Genomic DNA, 21,640 nt, shown 5'->3' with positions numbered 1-21,640 from the left:
GTGGGAGCCTCCCTGGACATAGAGGGAATGTGCCTGCTCCTTAAGCTTTTCCTCTAGACAGCTTTCTGTGTGCACTCACAAAATCTTTGGCAAGAATACTGAAAAAGTGTTTCCTTAAGAAAGTAAGGAAAACAGCAGGCACTACAGGAGACACAAGAGACCCCAACCTGGACCCTCCTCCCCCATCTTCCCTGTGGAACAAAAAGCCTTAATATGAGGAGCAGGGCATTAACAATAATGTCACCTTTAGGCACAGATGAAAACACATTACAGGTAGGGAAAGGAAACTGTGACAGTGTGGAGGAAGGCCAGGAATGCTGACTCGTCCAGAAATCTGGAAAAGGGGCAGGAACTCTGAGAAGCTTGTATCCCCAAAATGTAAGGTCACAGTGCTTACCTGAAAAAGATGTTTAATCTAAATAACAGAAAATTCTTCACCATAAGCCTCCAGCATCAGGCTCATAAATATCAAGTAAAATTGAAATACTGCTGGAAGAATTTGTAAGAATATATCCTTTCTAAGGTCAAGCACAATGAAAATACCTAAAGAAGAGGATGAAGTAGCCACTGAGTAAAATCCTCTGACAAACCTGCTCCCATCATAATCACAAGGTATCCTAGAGGAATTTGAAGCCTATGGTGCACTAAGTTTATTTATAGCACTAGTTAACCTTAAAGCCAGCAGAATTCTGAACTGAATTAGTCCAAATCTTGAAACTAAAGTCCAAGTAGAAGAAAAGCCATGCTCATTTCTAAGAATAAGAAACTACTTACCTCACTCTTTTTTTCTAAATTTGAGGGATAATTAATAAATATAATTATATATATATAAAGTCTATGACATAGTGATTTGAGACACACACAACATGACGGAATGATTAACTTTACCTTACTGTACTGATCTATGAAATATGACCCAATTTCAACAATAAAGTGAATCAATCAAAAAGCAAGAAAAAACACTTCCAACAAAGAAATCAACAGGGTTAGATTCAAATATAGCACAGATGTTGAACTATATCACAGAGTATTGAAAATAACTATAAAATAGAGTAATACTCTAAACAAAAAAGTATAAAATATGTAAGATATATGAGAAATTTCAAAAGAAACAAAAACTGTAAGAAAGAATAGAATTAAATGCTGGGGACAGGAACACAGTAACAGATAAAAAATGCATTCAAAGGTTTCATCAGTAGTCTTGATGCAGCTGAGAAAAGGATCAGTGAACTGGAGGATAGATCAGTAGAAATTTCCCAAACTGTAACATAGAGAAAGGGGGGAGGGGGTCGGTACAGGGGAAGAACAGAGCATTCAAAGGATGTGGGACAACATCAAACATTCTAACATAACACATGTATAATTTTCAATCCCAAAGGAAGAGAAAAATAAGGCAGACTAAATATGATAGAATTAATGCCTGAGTATTTTCCAAAATTAATGACAGATAAGTAACAGATTCAAGAAATACCAGACAAGATAAATAGCAAGCAAAACCACCACTATCACATAGCAAGCCCATATTCAGACTGCTAAAACACACACACACTTTCACACACTTTACACACAAAGCAAGTAAGGATTACAACAGACTCTTCAACAGAAACCACATAAGCCAAAAGGTAATAAAGTAACATCTTTACAGTACTGAAAGAAAGAAAATAAAACTAAATCCAGAATTATATAACTTAAAAAATATATCACTTAAATGAAGAAACAAAACCTTCTTTCAAATAAACAGAGCATTTATGGCCAGCAAACCTACTGTAAGAAATGCTGAAGTGGTAATGGGAGTTCTATAGGCAGAAGGAATATGGGACCAGGCATAAGCTTGGATGTATGCAAGGATATGGAGAGCTCTAGAAATGGGCTAATTAGAAATACTATAAAAGTTTTTGTTCAACAACATCTTCCTCAGGCATATCAGCGCAAAAATTCCTCAACAAAGTGTTAGCATATCAAATCCAAGAATATTGAAAAAGGATAATATGTCACAATTGAGTGGGATTTATTCATGAGGTTGATCCAACATTGGAAAATTGATCCCTATGTGTCTGATGAAACCCATAGACATTTACAGCACAAGAACGAACCTCAAGGAACTTTTGATGTCTTTCAACTGGTGAACAGATAGATAAACAGTCATACTATGAGACTGCTATTCAGGAAAGAAACAAAGGAACAAACTATTTGTTCACATAATATGTTTCAATTCCAAATGCATTTTGTTGTGAAAGACCATATAACATATATTATTTTATTTATGTGACATTCCAGAAGGCAAAACTATAGGGACAGAGTACAGATCAGTGGTTGCTAGGAACTGGGCATGTGAGATGGGGTTGATTACAAAAAGGCAGTAGGGGATTTGTTTGTGTGCCAGAGTTGTTTTCTCTCTTAACTGTGGTGGTGGATACACAAATCTATGAACTTATATGCCAAAAAGTGAATTTTATTGAATGTAAATTATTTTTTACTGCATAAACCTATGACTGGAAAATCCTTGACTTCCTTCACAGGTCTTAAAAACTACTACAAAAGAAGCTTTTTTTTTTAATTTTATTGGTGAGCATATTTAAAGCAAATTCCAAATTCTCATTTGGCCATAGTGTCCAATTATGTATGGAAAAGGATAAGAGTACTTAAAAGAGAGAAATCATTATTTCAGAAAACAGAAGAATTCAGGGTCAGCATATCCGTGCCTCACCTAAGTACAAATTTTAAATGGGCCTATATTGTTGTCTGAAATCAATCTGTTTTTAGTAAATGATTTTGAATTTCCATGCTGTCATGAACATGTTTTGTGTTAGTCTGTCAGAACTGCAAACAGTAAATTTTGGGAATAAGCATGACTTCATTTTCTTTTCGTGCTGTACATTATACTTCAACTGCCAATTATTTTAGACAAATTTCAGGTAAAGTATATGTGAGCTGACTACGTTTGGGAAAATATCATTATCCTAAAAATAGCGCCAGTGTTATTCTTATTCCTTGTTGATCCTTAATCTGTATTTACAATGATAAACATAATGGCAGTGAAACCAGGAAATATTAAGTTTACTATATTCAAATACAATTTTTAAAAACAATAGAATCAACTTTCTATACCATAACATGTAGTTTAAAAATCTAAGAGTATTTACTGTACTGTGGAAGAGGGGACAAAATTAGATACTACACTGAAGCTGGTGTGATTTTTTCTACAAATTATTACCACTATTATGCTAAGATAATAATCTTTCATTCTCTATCTAAATAAAAGCAAACATGAAGATGTAGGATTACAGTTTGCTTAATTTTAATACTGATTTATGAACTATATGATCAGAATAATAAAAATATTAAAATAAGGAAATGATTAAGCATCTTTTTTAGAATAAACCCTGGAAATTTAGAAATGCAATTACAAATATTATAAATATTAATAGACCTAAAGTTTCTAAATCCAAATGCATCAAAATGGAGTCCATGGGAATAGGAATTTATAATGTTCTACAATGAATACTAACAAAAATCAAGATAATGAGTGTTTGAACTTTTATACTATGCACTTAGTCCCATCTGCTCATTCAAACATGATCATCTGTCTTAGTTGGGGCTATTGTAACAAAATATCATAGACTGGGTAGCTTAAGCAATAGGAATTTATCATCTTTCTGGAGGCTGAGAGATCCAAGATCAAGGTTGCAGCTGATTCATTTCCGCAGTGAGGGCTCTTTTCCTGCTTGCAGAAAGCCAGTTTCTTATCAGGTCCTCAGATGGTGGGGAAAGACTCTGGTCTCTCTTCCTCTCCTTATAAGGACACCGATCTCATCATGGGGGCCCTATCCTTAAGATCTCATATAAATGTAATTATGTACCAAAGACCCTACTTTCAAATACCATCACATTATGGGTTAGGGCTTCAAAATAAGAATTTTATAGAGACACATTCAGTCCATAACACCATCCTATAATGGACCATTCACCTAAATATACAGTAATGTATTTAGAAGCCTGGTGTGGTAGTCAAGGTAGAAAACCATTACCTATGATGGTAAGACATGCTACTAATCAGAAAATAAAATTTACAGATGGAGTTGAAAGCAGTCAGGAGAGTTCAAAACTTGCAGTATATCCGCTTGTAGAAACAAACCTTTCAGTGAGACTTGAAAGGCAGCCCACTAGGAGTATTTTAATAGAATGAGGTCCGGGAACATGGATTTTAATAAAATTCAACTCACTTCTTAATTAGGTCACATCAGTAAAATATATGCAAATATATGGGTTTTCAATGAGTCTGGCAGTAAAAATCTAATCCATCATTTGTAGAAGCAACATAATTGCGCACAATTGTGTGTGTATTTATCTCAATCCCATCATTATACAACATTCATATTACCATAGTAAGACTTTAATTTCAGATGATAATGATGATAGTTTTGCCCTTTTGAGGTAATTTAAATGAAGGTGGGAAAGGAGAAAGGAAATGTAAAGGGAACTTGGGTCATAAAACATCAATATCATTATTACTATCAAGAGTCAAAGGGACTTGACCTGAGAGCTCCAGTTTAAATGAATCATTTTTCTCAATATGAAAGAGGCATCTTGTATGAATTTGTTAAATAATATTTTTAATGTCTGTATGTAAAAAAAAACACATTGTTACAATCTAATCTTTATACTTGTCTTTTGACATATATGTTTTTTATATATATATTTATATACATATATATAATGATAGTCATAAATGTGATCAAGTAATCACTCTACTTCAAATTCTATTCTCACCCCTCTCCCTCCCTTCCCCCTCCCATAGGCAGAGAAAACAATACAAAGTCTCCCAGGCTGATGAAAAAACAAAACTTTTACATGGCTAAATCAGAGAGAGCCAGGGCAGAGTAGTAGAGGAAGAGTTCTTAGAAGTTGGGTAGACATACACACGCACACACACAGGCCATGGAATGACTTTGGATTTTAAGCAGAGCAAAAGTCAATGCAAACTTTTACAAAGAAGATAAGACAGCTTATATTTTGAATGATAATTCTAGTCACTGACTGGTTTATGCATTGCAGACAGGAATGAATAGAAGTAGGAAATCAAGTTAGAAAATTTCTGCATTAATCCAGACAGGGGTGGGGTCAATGTGGAAGCAAGAGATGTGATGAGGGTGGTAAAAATTAAAGACGGAGTTTATAGGACTCGCTAAAGAACTGAACATCCCACCATTTTGTTGTTATTCACACTGATGATCTTACTTAAATGCTGCTTCTAAAATCTCTGCCTGCATGAATCTAATATACGCATTAGTATCCAGCTCAAATTCCCTTTCTTTGATTCCTCAGACTACTCCATTCTACAGTTATCATATCTTCTCCAGAACTCATACTCGTTTTCTTTTCCAGCATGTCCCAAACTATTGATAAGTCCCAACAGCCAAAGACCAACAAGAACCAATCAAGAGTTGAAAAAAGTTATTAACTTGCTCCAAAAAGGGAAGATACTCCCAAAAAAACCATAAAGTACCCTACCAAATAAAAAGAGGACATAAGGATATTTCAAAAACCTCTTTTGAAAAAAGGAGAATTTAGGTAACATTTAAATGATGTTTTGTTTGGAACAAAAATAGCAGCCCTTAGGCTTAGGCTGAGAAGCAGGACACAGGGTCTATTTCCTTGGAAACTGCAAGTTAAGGACATGTGGAATTTGTGTCCAAAAGCCTTTTATCTGAGACTCTAAAGCTGACTAAAAATCAAAGCTGCTTCTCCATATGAAAGTGGCCCAAATAGCTAGGCTCTTCCAGACAAGAATGGGATGTTCCATTCTCACTGACATGACTTGAAACAGCAAAGTTATGGTAGTGTATGATTTTAGGTGTTTTTAAGACTATATCTTATTAATACCTAAAAGCAGTTTCTAGAGATATACACTGTGTACTACAGAACCCTGATATTCAATGGGAGATTATTGGTCATCTTTTTTCTGGGAGTGAGGGGGCTGCTAATTATATTTCTCATAAAACTTTCAGTAAACACACACACATACACAAATATGTGAACCTAGGAATAAATCTACCTAAGGAGGCAAATGGCCTGTACTCCAAAAACTATAAGACACTGATGAAAGAAACTGAAGATGACACAAACAAATTGAAATATATGCCATGTTCTTGGATTGGAAGAATCAATTTGTCAAAATAACCATGCTACCCAAGGCATTCTGCAGATTCAATGCAATCCCTGTCAAATTGCCAATGGCATTTTTCACAGAAATAGAACAAAAAAAAAAAGTTTAAACTTGTATGGAAACACAAAAGACCCTGAACAGTCAAAGTAATCTTGATAAAGAAAAATGGAGCTGGAGGAATCAGGCACCCTGGCTTCAGACTATACTATAAAGCTAGAGTCACCAAACCAGTATGGTAATGGCAGAAAAAACAGACATATAGTTCAATGGAACAGGATGGAAAGCCCAGAAATCACCCCACACACCTATGGTCAATTAATCTACAACAAAGGAGGCAAGAATATACAATGGCAAAAAGATCGTCTCTTCAATACATTGTGCTGGGAACACTGGACAGTTACATATGAAAGAATACAATTAGATCTTTCTCTAATACCATATACAAAAATAAACAAAAAATGAATTAAACACTTAAATGTAAGCCAGGTCACTATAAAACTGCTAAAGGAAAACATAGGCAGAACATTCTTTGACATAAATCACCTCAATATCTTTTTGGATCTGTCTCCAATAGTAATGGGAATAACAAAAATAAACAAATGTGACCTCCTTGACAGACAAATGGATAAAGAAGATGTGGTACACATATGCAATGGAATACTACCCAGCCACAAAAAAGAATGAAATAATACCATTTGCAGTAACATGGATGGATCTAGAGATTGTTATACTGAATGAAGTAAGTCAGAGAAAGACATATCATATGATGTCACTGATATGTGGGATCTAAAAAACTGTTACAAATGAACTTATTTACAGAACAGAAATAGAGTCATAGATGTAAAAAACAAACTTATGGTTACCAGGGGGAAAGGGTCAGGGGAAGGATTAATTGGGAGATTGTGATTGACATATACACAATACTATATATAAAATAACTAATAAGGACTTATTGTATAGCACAGGGAACTCTACTCAGTTCTCTGTAATGAGCTATATGGGAAAAGAATCTAAAAAAGAGTGGATACATGTATACATATAACTGATTCACTTTGCTGTACAACAGAAACTAATACAACATTGTAAATCAACTATACTCCAATAAAAAATTAATTTAAAAAAGCCACATGGGACCTAATTAAACTTAAAAGCTTTTGCACAGCAAGGAATCCATAAACGAAAGGACAGTTTTAGAATGGGAGAAAACATTTGCAAAAGATGTTACCAACAAGGGATTGATTTCCAAAATATGCAAATACTACATACAATTCAACATAAAAATAATGAAAAATGGGCAGAGGATCTAAATAGACATTTCTCCAAAGAAGACATACGGATGGCCAACAGGCACATGAGAAAATGCTCAACATTGGTAATTATTAGAGATATGCAAATCCAAACTACAATGAGGTATCACCTCACACCAGTCAGAATAGCCATCATCAAAAAGTCTACAAACAATAAATGCTGGAGAGGGTGTGGAGAAAAAGGAACTCTCCTACACTGCTGGTGGGAATGCAAATTGGTACAGCCACTATGGAGAACAGTATGGAAGTTCCTTAAAAACCTAAAAACAGAGTTACCATATGATCCAGGGATCCCACTCCTGGGCATATATCTGGAGAAAACTAATTCAAAAAGATATGGGCACCCCAATGTTCATTGCAGCACTATTTAAAATAGCCCAGATGTGGAAGCAACCTAAATGTCCATCAACAGATGAATGGTCAAAGAAGATGTGGTACGTGTATATACAGTAGAATATTACTCAACCATAAAAAAAGAATGACATAATGCCATTTGCAGCAACATGGATGGACCTAGAGATTATCATAATAAGTGAAGTAAGCTAGACAGAGAAAGACAAATATCTTGCATTGCTTATATGTGGAATCTTATAAAATGATACAAATGAACTTATTTACAAAACAGAAATAGACCCACAGACAGAAAACAAACTTACGGTTACCAAAGGGGAAAGGGGAGAGGGGAAAAATTAGGAGTTTGGGATTAACATATACATACCACTATATATAAAGTAGTATAGCACAGGGAACTATTCTCAATATTTTGTAATAACATATAAGGGAAAAGAATCTGAAAAAGAATAGATATGTACATGTATAACTAAATCACTTTGCTGTACATCTGAAACTAACACAACATTGTAAACCAACTATACTTCTGTGAAAAAAATTATGTGACAATATGAAATTAAGAAATAGAGATATACTAGAAAATTGTGTGCTAGGTCACTGGAGACATACACTTGTGATATTTACCCACAAGCTACTAGTCAGTAGGTACCATTGAGCATCTTTGAGTGTATGTTATCTCTTCCAGATATTCCCTCCCCAAAAAGATCTTCAGATTTATGGTGTTCACATCCCTTACAACAACCGTTAACAAGATATACAAACGTGGGTCCCACTGTGGATTTACTTGAACTATATTCTCCACGCATGTAATCTTGAGTATATATAAAGTTTAGTTTCCCAGAATTGCTGGTTTATTCAGTGATTATTGCTCTATTCTGTATATTAGTTTCACAGGGCTGCTGTCACAAATTACCACAAACTTCAGAGCTTAAGACAATGGAAATGTATCGTTTTTCAGGTCAGGAGACCAGCAGTCCAAAATCGGGTTCTCAGCAGGGCTATGCTCCCTCCAGAGGCTCTAAGAGGGACACTGTTTTTGACTCTTCCGGTTTCTGGTGGTGGCGGCATTCCTTGGCTTGTGGCTGCCTCTGTCTCTGCCTTATCTTCACATTTGTCTCTGCATAATCTTCTTCCTTGTGTATCTGTTTCAAAACTATCTAATAGACAGAAACATATTATTGTATTTGTATTTACTGCCCAAACACACGATCAAGGATAAACTCTTTAAGATCCTTAATTGAATCCCATCTTTTGCCATAAGAATTGTTTTTTGCTATATCAGGTAATATTTCACAGGTTCCAGGGATTAGGATGTGGACATAACCTTGTGACACCATGTAGCCTGCTACATACAATTTTCTCATAAATTAAAAATGCAACTGTGAACTACTAAAGTTTATTGTAGTTTTATTATTTAAATCATAATTTGATCACATTATCCTTATCAATTTTGCAAGAATGTGCTTTGTGCTATTTTAATTAAAGCATATGCTAGATCTTATAAACCATCACCATTGTTCTGTTAATACATGTCCCAAATACTTATTTGGGAAATGCTTATGTTACTACAACTCACAATTGCCAATTACAGTTATTTAAGATGTAGCAATGTGCTTTTGTGGTGGTGCACAGCTCTAAACATTGAAAGCTGCTTGTTTATACATGATGAAGCACCTTTACTATACATAGTTTATAACAATGACTTCACTCTTTATGTTTATATCCAACACAGGGTCAAAGGCTCCTTCCACATCCTCTTTATTCTGAGACCAGAGCTGAAGAAACAACCACTATTAGGAACATACCGATCTTGCGGCCAAAAAAAGGGAAGCTGACTCAGAGAATGGCTCCAAAGGTTGCTACTTGAAAGTGACACATTACTTTTGCTCACATTCAATTAACCACAACATGAAACATGGCCAATATGGATGGCAACAGGTCCAGGGTGTATGAGACCCAAGAGGAGACTAGTATGATCTTCCCATATGGGGGTACTGCACATATTTTTTAATTAAAAACTTAACCATATCTAGCTCCTGGCCGTTTGTCTTATCAGTGGTGTGATGAAGATACTGATATTGACTCAAAAAAAAAAAAAAAAAACCCACTTGTATGTTTTTTGTTCTTTAATACATCCTTTCTGATCAAACATTGGCCCAACAGTCTGGGTCATGGCAGACTTCCTATGCTACGTTACAAGAGTAAAGGGAATGCTGAGTATCATTTCTTGACTAGTATATTAAAGAAAGAAAAAGTATAGAACTGTTAGCAGTAAAATTTTACCCTATCAAAATATAGCATATGTACCCTTTGTTGTCTGCTAGGCTCCATACCCAGTTCATCTACTATTCAAAAGTCCTAGACTAGTGGGAATGTTTTTCCACTATTCCATCTACAATTCCTTTATCTTTACCTCGTATAATTTTATGTGAGTCAATAAACACATGGAGAAAAAAATTATTGAAAGAATCTCCTAAAAATTAGATCATTAACTAAGAAGCACCATTGTGGCAGGTTACAGTTCTAATGATGGACGACATGATTAAAAAGATAATTCAAGTCCATAATACTCCAGTAGAAATCTATTTCTCTCTGTGACCACCTGACCACAGATCAATAAATATTCACGAGGCACCTGTGCATATGTGTTGCAGAAATGCATTAAACTTCTAAACACCAGAAACATCGCAGCAGGATTGCTTAATGTAGTAGCATTCTCTAAGTCTCTACAGTGTAGCACAGCAGGTGAGTTTGTTAGACCAGGTAAGAATTAAGCAGAATGAATTGCAGGATGCACTATTAATCCCCATTAACCATGAATACCTGGTTAACAAGAGACAGACAAGTTAGACTAAATGTTCTTTAACTCAAGGGTATTATTTCTAGCTTAAATAGCCCCTTTGATCAGACATGACATTAATCCTCTCTGAAGAAAGGCACCACAGGCCTATCGGTGACAGTAAGTAAATAGGATATTTTCCAGGTGCTATTTTTTGTAGGGTGCCTTTTGGGGGAGACTGGTAGTAGAATTAGTCATATAATAATTTTATACTCAAAAGTGAATATATGTATAATGTTTTAATCAATTTCAGAATATTTCCCAAATATTAAATTAGAAAAAAACTACTATCTACTATGTTCCGATTACTCATGGACAAGATGAGAGAGATGTGACTAAATAGGAGACTGTAAGAGAAGGGTATATGAGTTGTTGGATTTAATTTCAATATGCAGCAACAGTGTGATATGCTAGTCAAACTTAATGAAATCTTAGGTCACAATAATAGGAGTACAAATTCTGTAATAAGGAAATAGACGCTTTGTTCTACTCTAAAGTGTTCAAAAAATATTTGGGGCATAATGCTATATTCTGAGCATGGTATTTGAAGAGAAACATAAAAATAAAATATTGTATGGAATCCAGAAGAAAGGTAAGGATGACAGAGAATCTAAATCATGCCTTCTTTATTCACTCGAAAAACAAGCACTAAGAACATGTGTTAGAAGAAAGTTAGGAGGAATCATATATTTATAGCTAGGAAAAAGCAGATTTAGAGGCAGAATCAAGAAATGGTTTCTTAAAATTATTAAAGCATGCATAGGAAGGACATTATACTTTTTTTTGGGTAGCCTCAGAGAAAAGAATGAAGACAGGTCGAAGCAATAGAGAAACAGATTTGGACTTTACGTTAAATCAGAGAGAGAGAGAACAATTAGACTAAATCAAAGTAGAAGGGAATGAAATAGTCTTAACTTTAGGCATGCATGACAGAAAACAACAACTTCCTTTTCTTGCATACTTCAGAAGTTTGGAATCTTTTCTTTGGCTGAAATATTGAACTATCTGACTGGAAGTCTTTTCCAATGATTAGATTCACAGAATTTATGATGAGTTCTGCAATAGCTTTTTTTTTCTCTTCAGATCTTTAGTGGAATATAATTGATTTACAATGTTGTGCAGTTTCTACTGTATAACAAAGTGAATCAGCTGCATTTATACATATATCCCCACATCCTCTCCCTTATGAACCTCCTTCCCATCCTCCTTATCCCACCCCTCTAGGTCATAACCAAGTATCAAGTTGATCTCCCTGTGCTATGCAGCAGCTTCCCACTAGCTATCTATTTTACATTGGGTAGTGTGTATATGTCAATGCTACTCTCTCACTTCGTCCCAGCTTCCCCTTCCTCACTGTGTCCTCAAGTCCATTTTCTATGTCCGTGTCCTTATTCTTGTCCTGCCACTAGGTTCATCACTAGCATTTTTTTTAGATTTCATATATATGTGTTAGCATACAGTATTCATTTTTCTCTTTCTGGCTTACTTCACTCTGTATGACAGACTCTATGTCCATCCACCTCACTACAAATAACTGAATTTCATTCCGTTTTATGGCTGAGTAATATTCCATTGTATATATGCACCATATCTTCTTTATCCATTCATCTCTTGATGGACATGTAGGTTGCTTCCATGTCCTGGCTATTGTAAATAGCACTGCAATGAACATTATGGTACATGAATCTTTTTTAATTATGGTTTTCTCAGGGTATATGCCCAGTAGGAGGTTTGCTGGGTCATATGGTAGTTTTATTTTTAGTTTCTTAAGGAACCTCCAAACTGTTCTCCATAGTGGCTGTACCAATTTACATTCCCACCAACTGTGCAAAAGGGTTCCCTTTTCTTCACTCCCTTTCTAGCATTTATTGTTTCTAGATATTTTGATGATGGCCATTCTGACCAGTGTGAGATGATACTTCATTGTGGCTTTGATTTGCATTTCTCTAATGATTAGGGATGTTGAGCATCTTTTCATGTGTTTGTTAGCCATCTGCATGTCTTCTTTGGAGAAATGTCTATTTAGGTCTTCCACCCATTTTTAGATTGGGTTGTTTGTTTTCTTGATATTGAGCTGCTTGTATATTTTGGAGATTAATCCTTTGTCAGTTGCTTCATTGGCAACTATTTTCTCCCATTCTGAGGATTGTCTTTTTGTCTTGTTTATGATTTCTTTTGCTATGTGAAAGCTTTTAAGTTTCATTAGGTCCCATTTGTTTATTTTTGTTTTTATTTCCATTATTCTAGGAGGTGGGTCAAAAAGGATCTTGCTTTGTTTTATGTCACAGAATGTTCTGCCTATGTTTTCCTCTAGGAATTTTATAGTTCTGGCCTTACATTTAGGTTTTTTTTGTTGTTGTTGTTGTTTTTTATTATTTTTTTGGGGGGTACACCAAGTCCAATCATCTGTTTTTATACACGTATCCCCGTATTCCCTCCCTCCCTCGACTCCCCCCCCCACCCTCCCTCGAGTTCCCCCCACCCTCCCCATCCCAGTCCTCTAAGGCATCTTCCATCCTGGAGTTGAACTCCCTTTGTTATACAACAACTTCCCACTGGCTATCTATTTTCCACTGACTGGAAGTCTTTTCCAATGATTAGATTCACAGAATTTATGATGAGTTCTGCAATAGCTTTTACATCTCACAAAATAGCCACAGAAGATCAGGCTGTGGAGGACACGCACGTGGCGGCAGCAGAGTGACATCACACAAAGGGAAGGTGTAGGTTTGTGTTTGGTTTTGCTCAAGCTCATCAGTAAGTTACACTTCACATGTGCTACTGTATAAGGGATGAAATGCTCCCCGTGGATGTGCAGCCCAGAGTTGGGAAAGGATTACAAGACCCTATGAGAACTTTGAGTTCAGGTGTATAATGATATATTACTGCTTTAATCCTTGCATAGTTAACACCCTAATTATTACAAGCTGTCACTCACACAAACAGGGGAAGCAGGCCCGAGTAGATAGACAATATTTCTCTACTTGCAAGCTTTCCCTCAAAATATAATCTAATGAAATATAGAACAATACAATGTTTAAAAGAATTTTTTATGGAAACAGAATCACACAAAACATTCATTGTGTATATGTCCTTAATACTGTTGATACCATTTCTTTCCCAGAGTCATTGAGTTTCTAATTTATGTCCTGCTTTGGCTATTCCAATACATTTTGGTCAATTCTGAGTTTGCCTTTTCTCCTTCTAGCTCATCCAGGCACAATGCCTGGCCCTCTCTTCTTTAATGTGTGCTCAATTTTATGTTCTCCTCTGACTCATCTACTGTATGTACATTTATAGTATTATTCCTAAAAAGAGAATACTGCTCAGTGAATCTTCCTAGTTTCTGTCTTTTAACAGCATTTCTGAGAAATTCTCCATGGATTTAAAAATCAGGGGGCTTCCCTGGTGGCGCTGTGGTTAAGAATCTGCCTGCTAATGCAGGGGACACGGGTTCGATCCCCGGTCCTGGAAGATCCCACATGCCAGAGAGCAACTAAGTCTTTGTACCATAACTACTGAAGCCCATGCGCCTAGAGCCCGTGCTCCACAGCAAGAGAAGCCACCGCACCGCAATGAAGAGTAGCCCCCACTCACCGCAGCTAGTGAAAGCCTGTGTGCAGCAACAAAGTCCCAACACAGCCAAATAGTTTTAAGAAATCAGAAAGGATATTTTACCTATGGTCCTCTAGCACCTACTTCTGAAAACTTCCTTATCACATTCATGTTTCACGTACATTATCTCATTTAAGTCTCACCGTAGCTCAGTTTTATAAACAGGAAAACAGACTGAGAAAAGTTCAGTATCTTGCCTGAGATACCACAAAACTTTCTCTGGGAATCAAGCCCTTGTCTGATACCATAAACCATGAAGGTCAATATGCACACATATGCAAAGAAAAAACATCCCAAGCTATCATCATAGGTTTCATTATGAACTTCAAAATTTTTCTTCAGAAAAACTTTTAATGCAGGTTTTCTTTTTCCCATCCAGGTAGGTAATTTTTTAAAAACATTGGAATGAGTTATTAACATACCTTGATAACCTGTCAGTGATGGAGATGTCGAAAGTTCATTCCACAGCACTGTCAACTTGCTTTTAAAAAATGTTTTTGGCAAATTAATGTTTATGAAGCTGTCTTACAAGAAACCACAAGGAAACAAAGTGTGGGGAGGGGGATGTAGCTTCACTGAGATGTTTATTTTAAATACTAATCCCTGGAACTCCACCTGGTCTAGGACCACAGGAGTGAGCACTACATAAATGAACACAGATGTTCAGTTATGGCTAAAACTGTTACTGGGGATTATGGGATATTAGCAATAAAGGAGATCCTTGGACACAACCACATACTAGTATTATTTCTGGATAAAGAATGGCTTTTGTTTGAAAATTAAGAATTGCTAATGGAAAAAATAAAATAGTGCTCCTAAAACTCAGTGTGACTGCTACTTGAGCTTCCTATGTCTCAACTGTTGCCAAAGTGTCAGAGTTTAATCCTTGGTGTTATGCTGCCCCAGGGTGCTAAACATGAATGATGTACCATATCCCCATGGATATGATCAATCTAATTAGAGTAGCACTGGGGTGTAGGTTTTATTCGTTTAAATTTAGTGAGTCCAGTTCTCACTGCCAAGCACAGCTTCCTTGGTGAGTATTGAACTACGGCAATCATGGCTAAAAAAACCTTCCTTACTCCATATTGAGCTAGGGTCATGTGTGTCTAGCATTCTTTATACCCATTACCAATGTCAAAAGCAGAAACAGGAGACCCTCGTCCCTCCACTCCTATTTAATTGGTTCTCTCCAATTTTTATAGTAACACATTTATAAAAATATGATGGTGTTAAATATTTTGAAACATTTTCAACTATTTGTAAGTAGTGCTCCCTTCATTCAAAATAACAGCATTACACAAACTTCTAATTCATGCTATAAACTTACCCAAGATACCTGTCACATGGCCATAAATTTAAGCTCAAATACAAATTAGAAATTTCTCCAGATTATCACATAATATATTACTGTGAACCTTTCAACAAGAGGTTTCCTGTGGTTTAGCAAGGTTTTCCTTAACTTTTGAGGTTGCCAGTTATAATCTGAGGTTTCTAATTAGATTTGAGGCATTTTCAGGAAATTTTTTTTGCCTTTAACATCAGAATCATTGTTAAAGGCAAAACATTTTCCAAGGTTAGTTCACATAAACACTTCTAATCGTGTAATATTCACTTGGGTTCCTTCCTTCTCATAATATTACACTTCATTCATCTACATTTTCCTTTAGAAAATGCCATTGTAAAATATTGAAAAATATCAATGTATAACTTTAGATTTTACATTTGTTGTCTAAATAAGGGTCTATCAATTTCACTTTAAGGAAGAGTTTTTTCCTAAAGTTTTAGCCTTAACTGAAATAAATGTAGAACTGCTCATCATCATCCTCCTTAGTCATACTCATGGTCCTGGCCACACGAGGGCAGTTAATACATGCTATTGACACTCTTACATTCAGGCTCACATTTAGACTACATATTGGGAGTCATGTAAACTTCTTTTTACATGGTCTCAAACTGAAAAGCAGTCAGTGTTTGAAACAAGTGAAGGTTTTGACCTAGAGGTTTTGGGCAAAGAAACAATAGAAACTCAGGAGAATTCACGAACATCTCCAAATGCTTTTAAAAAACAAACAAAAAACCCTTTTCTGAGAAAATATGGATGCCTTTCTAGAAGACTATTTCTCAGACTAAACTTCCACCCCAAACTGAGCATGCCGCCTTTCACCAGAAGAAGGAACTATGTCATTTTTCCCTTTGTAAATAATCACTTACCAGAGCATGTGGCATGTACAAAAAAAAGTGAATGTGAAGGGCTCACCTTGCTCATCTGCAGCTTTCTTCTAGCAAATAAACTGAGCTGTACATTAACGTTATGCCTCTATTCCTCGCCCCTAAAATTATGAGGTTGTACTCAGGAACAAAGTGCCTGTAGCCTCATTCAAGTCTTGTCATTTCAGTAACCGAATTATGAAGCCTGGACATGGCTACCATGCATGGAAGCTACAGGATTCACCTTTACTCACTGTCTTCAGATTACTTCTACTGTAAAGATCTATGTTTGATTTTTCTTTTCATTCACCAAAATAAGACCATTGTCAGTCTACTTTTATTTTCTCTGTTTTTAAATACTCACGCCCAGGACGATACTACAAGCTAAGTGTGACCTCTTTCCAGTTTTTTTCCATCCAATTATCTTCGCATTGGTTTATACTCACCTCTGAAACTTGACCTGTTGGTATTATCTAGTCAAACGGTTGTCAAACTGTAAACAGCCAGATAATAATATGTTTAGGCTGCGAGAGCCAAATGGTCTCTTTCACAACTACTCAACCCCTGCAATTATATCACAAAACAGCTGTAGATCATATGTAAACAAATGAATGTTGGTGTATTGCAACGAAACTAAATTTACAAAAATAGGCAGGAGGCCAAGTTTAACCCATACACTGCAGTTTGCTGACTCCAGCTCTAGTCAAACACACGGAACCACCACAGAGATTCGGCAAATTGTCTATGAGTAACATCAGGCATTTGGACACTAATTCCCCAGATAATTCATTTAAAGAAAGATTTCTTGGAATTTGCCTCTTTCTCTTCACTCTGTCTTTCCAGCTCTTCTTGGAATATTTGAAATCAGAGCAATACTCATCACAAAACTAATAGCTTTAAGTTAACAGAAAAATTACATAAATATATAACTCATCATTAGTGAAGAGAGTTCATAAAAATACACTGTGCAATTTTAATTAACAGAGCCAGATCACCTCACTTGTGCCATGGGTCATTTCTTTCTTTTTCTAGGCAGATGGAAAAGATTTGAGGTATATTCTTTCCGTGCTAAGCTTCCCATGTCCTTGACTCTTCTGAGTAGTAGAAATAGCCAATGTTAATTCCTGTTAGCCTAATACCCATATCCCCTTTTTTCTGCACACACTGATCCCTACTCTCATGCTACTCTGGCTGCCCTGTTGCTACTTACTGTCTCCTGTGACACCATGGACCGAATCTTAGCTAATGCTTCCCTGGTCTACTCTGCACTAGAAGCACACGCATGGCCAAATTCACTCAGCTGCTTAAAAAGGAAGTCACTTGTACAATAGTTCTTTCAATTGGCCTTTGCCAATCCTTTGTCTTTTTCAGTCATATTTTCACTCACACAGAAATATGTTTCCCTTTCGTGATGAATATTCCAGCGGGCTCTGGAGACCCAGTGTTCCATACACAGTGCATTTCTGAGCTACTGAAAAAGTACATACCCATTTGTACATATGTAGCATTACTTGCTTAATTGGAGGTAAGACAAGTTAAGTAATGAGCATAACATACCATTGCTCTGTTTGTTTTCAAATGAGGGCTTATAAACAATTTTAAAAAGGGAAACTGTCCTAAGAAACTTGGTATTTTGAAAAAACAGAGCACATAGAGTACACAGCAATTATACAAAAGCAAAAGATGTGTACATGTTTTAGAAGAACAAAAACAAATAAAATACAAACAGAACAGACTGGTAGTTTCCAAGGACAGTAGGTTGGGGGAGAATGGGTGAAGGTTGTTAAAGGATACAAACTTACAGCTATTAGGTGAATAAGTTCTGAGGCTGTAATGCACAACACGGCGACTATAGTTAACACTGCAATGTATATTTGAAAGTTGCTAATAGAGTAAGTCCTAACTATACACACAAAAAATTGTAATTATTCAAGGTGATGGATGTGTTAACTAATTTATTGTGGTAATCATTTTGCAATATATACATATATAAAAACCACTGCATTGTATACATTAAACTTACACAATGTTATGTCAAGTATATCTCAATAAATCTGTGAAGTAAAAAATTTTTAAAATTACTTTGGAACACTTCCTAAGAGGGAAGTTGAATGAGTGTAACAAATAAGAATAATTAAAAGAAACACTTAAAATGTAGACGTTCCTTGGGAGATCAATACCAGAACTCCAGAAACTGAAGAGTGTGATTAACTCAACACTGGGCACCTGAGATCCAGAATCCATAAATAAGAACTGAAAATTTAGGAGACAAACTTGACCAAATAAAATTCTATTTCATTTACTGGAATGGTCTGTTAATCAAGGGATGTGCTCTTTTCTTAGAAGAAACTAATAACATATTACTGTTAATTATTAAATTGGGACTAGGTCTTTTGGTTTTTGGGTTTTTTGTTGTGTGTTTTGTTTTCTGTGTTTTGCACAATGGCACATCACTACTAGTTGTTAGTTGAAAGAAAGCTACCATTGGGATTGCCTGTGAGAAAATGCAATTAAGAACCAAAGCCATCAAGAGACCAAACGTGTACAGGATATAAATGGACTACAAAGATTTACAAGGAAATGGTTCCACAGAGGGAGTCTAGTGACACATAACCCCTGCAGCTCAGCCTTTAAGTGGTTCCTAGTTTTTATTAGAACTCTAGGATGGAATTAATTCCATGTAAATTACTGCAAAACATCTATTTTGTGTTATACTTTGGAGATCTGACACCACATATGAGCTTTTTTGTATTAAGACATTTAAAATGAAGCATTAATTATTGCAGGAGTCACGCTAGAAATTATTAGAACCATCCCAGGGCACCAACTACATGCAGGGCTCTGGATGGCACAACTATTAGTCCAGTCTCAAGTCCCATGATTTCAATAGGAGAGCTTGGCCAGAATGAGCCACAAAACATGATCCCACATTCAAAGTTCCCCTAACAGAATCTGTTTTAACTGTAATCAACAGCCTCCAGGAAATGGCATGTTAGAGTGTCCTTTAAATAACAACCATATTGTTGTTAAGACTGTAGACTTACATTTAAAAAAAAGGAAAAAGGGAGAGGGGAGAGTATTAGTCTGCTAGGGCTGCCATAACAGAATATCACAGACTGGGTGATTCACCAACAGAGATTTGCTTTCTCATGGTTCTCGGGGCTAGAAGTCCAAGATCAAGGTGTTGACACAGTTGGTTCCTCCTGAGACTTCTTTCCTTGGCTTGCCAATGGCCATCTTCTCACCATGTCCTCGCATGGCCTTCCCTCTGTGCATTTAGATCCCTGTTGTTTCTTTGTATATCCTGATCTCCTCTTCTTATATGGACACCAGTCAGATAATCATTAGGGTGGTGCTAATTATCTCTTAGAATATTTAAGATAATTCATATTATCTCTATCTCTAAATACAATTGAATTCTAAGGCAGTGGGAGTTAGGGCTTCAACAAAAATTGGGAGGGAGGGGTGGCACAATTCAGCCTCTAATAGGGAAGAACAAACAAAAGGAAGAAACCTAAAGCCATTAAGGAAAAACGCAGTGATTTGATTTGTGGGAACTGGCCAAACATGACTGGGAAATAGTAACAGAAACTACGGGACAGAATAATCCATCATGAATCCAGCTACCTACTGCATGCACATAGCTTGTTATGAGAATAAAGACCATATTTATAGCATGATCTACATGGCCCTGCACAATCTCTGATTACCTCTCAGAAATTATTTCTTACAATTTCTGCTTCTCTTTTAAATTCAAGCTACTCTAGGCTTCTGATCATTCTCTGAACAGGCCATGCTTCCTTCTTCAGAGGATCTTTGCTAGTACCATTCCTTCCACTTGGACATATTGCCATCTGTCCATCCATCATTCTTATTCTGAATGTCACATCTTTGAATTCTCACTTGTCTCTTGGACTTTGTTCGAGTTTCTGTGTTATATCTTCTATAGCACAATGACTTTATTATAGTAATTATTACAGTTTATACATTTGTATGCATCTATTTCAATGAGAGCTAAGTTATTCTAACTCAATAAAGTGGTTTATTAATAATACAAGTTATCACTTATACAGCACTTTAATGCTATAAAAGACAGGATTAGTTTTATACATGTTAATTCAGTTAATTCTTGTAACAACTAAGATGTGTTTAAAATTAGGAGTATCGTCACTCACATTTTATGGGAAAACAAAGACACAGAAAATGTATATAAATTGCTTAAAGTCATATACCTGAAAGAGAACTTGTACTGAGGTAGCTATGCCTTTGTAGTCTGCCCTTAACCAATATCCTATTCCATATAGTATACTCATTACTAATTAGGTACCATGCCATTCTCATTACATTGCACATCTCAAAATGTGTTTGGATATGATGATATCAAAGCCAAAAACATTTTAAAGCTGCATATGGCTAGACTAATCATAGTGGAGTAGAGAAAGTCATGATACATTTATCTCTGTGGAATTGAGACAAGATCCAGCTCTAACTCCATAAAGTAATGTTGGCAAGCAGTAAACACATACAGTTTGGGACACTGGCAAGAATCTTATATTTGAAAAAAAAATTAAGGCCAAATCCTACTCTACATAACTGTAATTGTCACATAAAGGAATCAAAAAGAACACACTAACTGAACATCCAAATTATTATGATGTCCTGTAAAATACACATAACACACATAGCAATTAATGGTAAATATCTGCTAATCTGTCTATTCTTTAGAGACCATCAGAAATGCTCTTTGGACAAGACAACAGAACTTTAATTGACTCCCTGGGACCTCACTACTACTTACCCTGAAGAAGTAGCGTGTAATAGTTAAGATACTAGATTCTGGAGCCAAATTAGATGGACTCGAAAGAATAGTAGTGTAACCTCAAGAGAGTTAACTTCCTTCAAAATATAGTATGCTTATCTTTTGGTGTGGTCGTAAAGTTTAAATAAATTACTCTACACAAAATACTTAGAATAGTATATAGCACACAGTAAGTGTGCTAGGTGTTAGGTATTATTTTATTCTCTGATCAAGAAATTTTAATGTATTGACTTCATCTATTTTATGACTCTTATCAGCATCACTCTATTTTCAAATGTAAGTTATCTTTTGAACTTAAGGATATTTAAGGTGGTAGCCAACTGTGAAAAAGA

The sequence above is a fragment of the Hippopotamus amphibius genome, chromosome 4 (assembly GCF_030028045.1).
Source record: "Hippopotamus amphibius kiboko isolate mHipAmp2 chromosome 4, mHipAmp2.hap2, whole genome shotgun sequence".
Taxonomy (NCBI): domain Eukaryota; kingdom Metazoa; phylum Chordata; class Mammalia; order Artiodactyla; family Hippopotamidae; genus Hippopotamus; species Hippopotamus amphibius.
Note: the sequence above shows the minus strand (reverse complement) of the source record.